Source organism: Nymphalis io, chromosome 22, assembly GCF_905147045.1.
Source record: "Nymphalis io chromosome 22, ilAglIoxx1.1, whole genome shotgun sequence".
Lineage (NCBI taxonomy): Eukaryota > Metazoa > Arthropoda > Insecta > Lepidoptera > Nymphalidae > Nymphalis > Nymphalis io.
The window spans coordinates 9394251-9401082 of record NC_065909.1 but is presented as its reverse complement, the minus strand read 5'-3'; the positions used below and the strand labels follow the sequence as shown (position 1 = coordinate 9401082).

The window sequence follows — 6832 nt, the reverse complement described above, 5'->3', positions numbered from 1 at the left end:
TTTTGAGTTGATATTAATATTTGAAAAGGGTATTTAAGGAGAGCTTATTATTAAATCTAACATAACATAACCAAAACATATGTTTTGGTTGTTTTATTAAAATGTTATTTTATAGGTCAATTTTTTTTTTTATTATAAATGTTGTCAAGTATTGTGTATGATTTAATGGTACAACTGTGTTAAGTAGTTAATTAAATGAACATTCATGAAATAGCTAAGATTATTTTAATTGTAATTAAATTTACTCACGTAGTAAAAACTTCATGCTGACCGCGGTGATTGTTGCTCAAACAGATCGAGTGGACTGGCGCTCTTAAGCTTTGAGATGTGGCATTTATGCGCAAGTTATTTTGATTTTTATCTGAAACTAGTTTTTTGTATGACTTTACTTAATTGAATTTATTATATTATATTCTAGAATTCCTCCGTTTTTATTCGCGTTTGTTATAAATGGGTATTTTTTTTAATTTTGGGATGCTCGCCACACTTGCGCTTCCACATTCGAATCTAATTTTAAAATATCAAATCCAAGTACTACGAAAATCGCAAATTAATATAACGGAAAGAAATCAATGTATCGACGGTATACCAAGCGGTAACAAAAAAAATCACAACAAAAAAATAAATATCACAGAAAATTTGATTATTTTTTTAACGCATATATACTTTTAAGTTTTTAAATATATGACACTGTACATAACGTTGGTTCGTTTTCAATATATGTATAAAACATACACACAAATTTATATATTAGTAGCTTTTTTTATAATTCAAAAGGAAAATGTTGAGGATAAACGTATTGAATGGTAGGTATCCGTTAACAAACTATAATAATGTTTTGCATTAAAAAATAACTATAACAAAGGCAATATTTCCGATTTTGATCTCTTGTTTGAGCGCCTTGGTACACTGACCGTCATTTTACACGTATCAATGGTGACCACTATCATATTGTAATGGTAAAAAAAGTATCATCGTTTCGTATAATAAGCAAAGGTTCATATTTAATAAAGATTATGACTTCGATTTTCTAAAGGTTATATAAAATAACGACTGTATAGATGATACGCTCGCCTCGATGATATATACGAATGAAACGATTGCCTTCGGGTCATTTAAAAAAATATTGTAATAATAAATTTATTCCGAATTTGATTGTAGCATATACGATGAAGTTTTTGAAATTTTGTCGTGTTTGATAATAAGTGGTCGATTATGGTGGTTGCGTATAGACAATGGCATTGTGAGTAAAACAAACTACTTTTTAGACCAATCAACATTATTATATATGTGCCCTTTTATGAGCGGAAACTAAGTACAGCGCGTAAATACATATCCCGCTGCTGGCCTAAGATCTATTGTTGAGTAGCAGGTTATTTTACGAAGGTATCTGTATCAGATGAATTATAATTCCATATAAAATTTACAAGTTTCTTTAGCAAACTAAACTTAAGTGGACCTAGCATAAAAATACAAATCAAGCACGTGGAAACTCAGGAATCAGGAAGGAAAAAGTAGTAGTTGAACCCATGATCCTAGTTTAAATTTCACGTATTCTTATATTATTTACTCAACATTATATTTATAAATAAAATGAGCTGTTAATCCTGTAAGTATATTAGGCGTTATATAATTGAAGTCGAAAGGATTATAAATGATAGCGCAGTGCGTTTTTACCACTCCGTATATCACTCGCTAATGGCTTTTACTTGAGCTTCATAAACCTTATTCTAAACTATAAAATACCCGTGACAATGTCTTTGTATAACATACTACTTAACCAACATTTTGATTGTTAACCTATTTTTCGCCCGCAGCTTCGCCTGCTTGGTGGGGGTTGTTGGTAAAATATAAAAAGTAGTAAAAATAATTTCAATCTTGCTTTAAATTTCATGAAAATCAGTTGAGTGCTTTAGCCGTGGAAGCGATACATACAGTCAGAGTTAGTTTCGTTTTTATATTATTATTATAAATTACATACACAAGATTTGTTTACAATTTTTAAAATAGGTAGGCAGACTGGCAATGACATTTGCACTTTATAAAAAAAACTAATTTGTTGATAATTATATTCAAAACTTATCAAGTTTACTTGCTATTATTTAATTGGAATTTAACTAACCAGCGATACAAAAATGCAGGCGTTTTGACACTCATTTTTTACAGCAATATAAAAAACGCGTCAAACATACAACCACCTCTTTTTAAGTCGTTTAAGAATTGGATTATATTCGTCTTCAAAGAAAGAAAAATTAAAAACAAATATATATTTTTATTCCTTTTCAATCAAACAATAAATCTTCATTAATGACAGATGAATGATAAGTATTTATTCATTGCAATCACATTTCAATATAAAAGTATAATATTTCTGAAGATTATAAGATCAGAATAACTGGATGAATATATCGCTTATGATTCAGATGGACAGACTCCATCGCGTAGATACTCAGCTTGTGCACATCTCAGACTGAAAAGAATAAAACAAAAGTAACAATATTCAAAAAAACAATGTTTAAAATTGTATTGTATGTATGCATACTAAACGTACATAATAACGAGTGAAAACTATTTTTATAAGAAAAAATTAACATCATATAAATGTTCCTTCTGGGTCTACTCTCCCCTTGAGACGAAGATTTGGAACTTATTCCACCAGGCTGCTACAACGCGGATTGGTGTCACATATGTGGCAGAATGCTGTCATTACACATAGGTATGTTTCCGCCGAGCACGAAATTATTTATAAACACAAATTGAGCACATTGAATATCAGTGTTATTTGCCTTTGAACTCGCAATCATCGGTTAAGATTCACGCGCCATAACCACAGTGCCATCTCTTTTTTTTACAATAAAAATTAATAAGTTTTATTGTAATTTTCCGTAGATGTATGTCTCTATTTATTTGTTGATAATATTATGTATTAAATATACTTCACTGTTTTAGTAAATTCTAGTCTAACTCATAACTGAGGATCCTGAGAGCTCATATTGCGGGACGGGTCAATAAGAGTTATTTGGGTTCTTCCGTCCATAAATCCTCAATGACAGCTCCAAGCTAGGATGTAAGCAGTATTACACTCCGCTGCCTCAGTGAACACGTATTAGTCGTGCGCGTGATCCGTTTCCGGTCGTGTTTAATGATTATATCTTGCTATCAAATTTTAAATTAAAGTATTTTTGGGAGCTGTTCTCCGCGATTCCAACTGCGTCAAATTTATTAAACCTGTAAATCCCGTAGTTGCGAACCAGACTATGTAAATTAATTGCCATCGGTTCACTAATATGATGGTAATGAGTTGAAAAACAGACAAAGAGTTAATTCGCATTCATAAATAGATAGCTATTTATTATTAGCGCCAACTATGTGATATTTAAGAGTGAAGAGGTACTTTTACCGCAGTCTAACACTATATTAATTACCTTTAAAAAGAAATACAAACATACATATGTACATTGTATATAATAAGAGCTAGATACAAAGATAGAGAGACAGCTTTATTACAGAATTTATTAAAGTTCACGCTACGTACAGAGATTTGGTTGGTTTAGATGTGTATGTTTATTATTATAAGAATTACTGAACTTGTATAAACAGTCTTTTTTATTAAACAATGTTATAACCCTTGTGCTTATAATTACACTCGCTCACTCACCTTTAAAACCGGTATCCGATAACAGTAAGTATTACTTCTTAGCGGTTGATATGACGAGTTGGTGGTAACCTAACCAGACGGGCTTAGAAAAAGTACTACCACCAAGTAAATTATATTCTTGAAGGCGATTTGTTCATCGTTTTTTTCTTAATGTGCCTTAAGTGTAATCGAATATTTGTTGCTCATTCGATAGTTATACTCACTAGCAAATATTGCTGTACGTGTCGCCGGCAGTAGAGCAGACTGGGAGATATTCCGCCTGACAGTTACGAGTACATATTGGAGTTTGATCCATTGCCATCCCGAACGCGATGAAAATAGTGAAGATCACTAAAACAAAAGTAATAATAATAATAATATCTTGGTACATTTTTCACACACGGCCATCTGATCCCAAATTAAGCTTGTACAAATCTTGTGCTATGAAAACCAGACAACTGATATACTACGTATACTACTTTTCTTTTGTAAATACATACTTATATAGATAATTACACCCAAACTCAGGACAAACAGACATGTTCATGCACACAAATGTCTGTCCTGGGTGGGAATCGAACCCACAACCTTCGGCGTGAAAGGCAAGTGTTCTACCAACCATGCCAACCGGCTCGTCTTAGTAAAGTAATTCATACAAATGATCAGTTATAATCTGTGGATATAATGTTTTTATATAAAATATATTATATACATGCCTAATCTATACATTAATACGTCAAGACAGAAATTTGTTTCACTTTTAAGTATATTGCGAGCAGTGAGGAGTGTGATAGTTAAAATTTTATATGAAAAATTAAATATAGTATGTGTTGCAAATACATTATATTAAATAAAATAAGACATTCAGAGTTTACGATTTTATTGCCAGTGATATTATATCAAACTTTACTTTATTGACTGGTGGTAGGGCTTTGTGCAAGCTCGTCTGGGTAGGTACCACCCACTCATCAGATATTCTACCGCAAAACAGCAATACTTGATATTGTTGTGTTCCGGTTTGAAGGGTGAGTGAGCCAGTGTAATTACAGGCACAAGGGACATAAAATCTTAGTTCCCAAGGTTGGTGGCGCATTGGATATGTAAGCGATGGTTGACATTTCTTACAATGCTAATGTCTAAGAGCGTTGGTGACCACTTACCATCAGGTGGCCCATATGCTCGTCCGCCTTCCTATTCTATAAAAAAAAAAAACTTTACTTTACTGGTGGTAGAGCTTTGTGCAAGCTCGTCTGGGTAGGTACCACCCACTCATCAGATATTCTACCGCAGAACAATAAAATATCGTGGTTAAACCTAGATGTTTGGAGGACCATGGAGGAGCGTGGTGGAATATACTTTACGACTGGCATATAACAAATATTTGGCGTATAAGAGAGTAGACAAGGCCGTCTGAAACAAGACAAGCTTTACTGGTGGCAAGTACAAGGTGTACAAGCTACCCTCACATCAGATATTCTATCGCAAAACAGCAGTACTTGGTATTGTTGTGTTCCGGTTTGAAGGTTGAGTGAGCCAGTGTAATTACAGGCAAAAGAGACATAAAATCTTAGTTCCCAAGGTTGGTGGCGCATTGGTGATGTAAGCGATGGTTAACATTTCTTACAATGCCAATGTCTAGGGCGTTTGGTGACCACTTACCATCAGGTGGCCCATATGCTCGTCCGCCTTCCTATTCTATAAAAAAAAAAAACTTAAATACCGATAACGCCGATAATTTTAATAATTATTTGTTCGTTTTATTGCAATTATGAGTAGGCTTCTAATTTGTGTTATCAGTTGTGTTTAACAGACTGGTGTAGAATTTTGTATCTCGTATTGTTTGTTTCAAGTCTCAATTTTACAATTATAATTAGTTGAATTACGGTCGAATTTTGCACAAAAATTACAAATAATTATTATTGTGTATCGATCTATTGGTTACCCCATGATTTGTCACTTTCATCATCAAGTTGACATTGGAACGAAGAAGACAAATGTGTGTAATAAAGTAGAAGTAATTATTTAGCTTTATAAATATTTATCTGATCCGCATTATCGGACCTCCAGTGAGCTCCAATCATCAAAATAAAAGGATATATTTTAAACTATTTAGCTTTTTTGTTTGAAAACATAGACAATTTTCATCTATAAAAATTTAAACTCCATAATAAACATTGACGATATTGAAACGAATCTAAATAAAAAAAAATGGAAAAATAATATACACTCGTTCTATTAGTATTTTCTCGTTATATACTAGACGGGGTAGAGGGGGTAAGTTGATGTTAGGCTTAAAATAGTAGCCTATGTACTTCCACGGGGTTCCGCTCAACCCGCTGAGTTACTAGCACCGATTCTTCTCAGGGCTTGGTGTTTCTTAAACTGAATAATATATATAATGGATTTTGAATAAACTATTTTGATTTTGTCATACTACTCCATGCACGAAATATGTTTAAAAAACTGGAACAAGTTTTATTTTCGCGTATTAATATATAAATGTATTTTAATTTTACCGCCTCTTATAATTAGTTATTTAAGTCATTTTTTATCAACAATAATTAGATAATTAGACGAACATTCATAAAATAGCCAAGACAATTTTAATTGTAAATAAATTTACTCACGTAGTAAAAACTTCATGGTGACCGCGGTGATTGTTGCTCAAACAGAACGAGTGGACTGGCGCTCTTAGGTTTTGAGAAGTGGTATTTATACGCATATTTTTTTGAATTTTACCATAAATTAGTTTTTGAAACGACTTTATTTAATTAGAACTAATGTTCTATACTAGAACTGTCCGAGGTTTTATTCGCCATATCTTTTTTTTAATTTTTCCGAAAGGCAAATTAATCCATTCCACCGGTTGGTTAGTGGTAGTAGAATCTAAACGCGACGACGGTCGCGAAAATACATTCGGGAAGAAAGATCTGCACCAGCCGCCTTCGCCTATTCGGCCTGCAGGATGCCTCTTCACACCTTATTATACTAAAATTAATATAATTAATTATTAATTGACAATAATTCGCATTGTAAGAAATATTAACCATTGTTTACATCGTCATTGCGTCACTAACCTTGAGAACTAAGGGTTTATGACACTTGTGCCTGTAATTACACTGGCTCACTTACCGTTCAAAGTGGAACAAGACTGAGTATTGTTGTTTGCCGGTAAAATATCAGATAGGTGGTTGA

At 32.8% G+C, this 6832-nt stretch overlaps 1 long non-coding RNA gene across 1 annotated transcript; it reads right to left on the bottom strand.

The window, feature by feature from the left end:
* Positions 1-2252: 2252 nt before the first annotated feature.
* On the bottom strand, positions 2253-6325 carry LOC126777299 (uncharacterized). Its single transcript, XR_007670028.1, has 3 exons — positions 6265-6325; positions 3862-3988; positions 2253-2470 (listed from the first exon to the last, which is right to left on the bottom strand). It is a non-coding gene; the product is annotated as an uncharacterized LOC126777299 (long non-coding RNA).
* Positions 6326-6832: the final 507 nt, after the last annotated feature.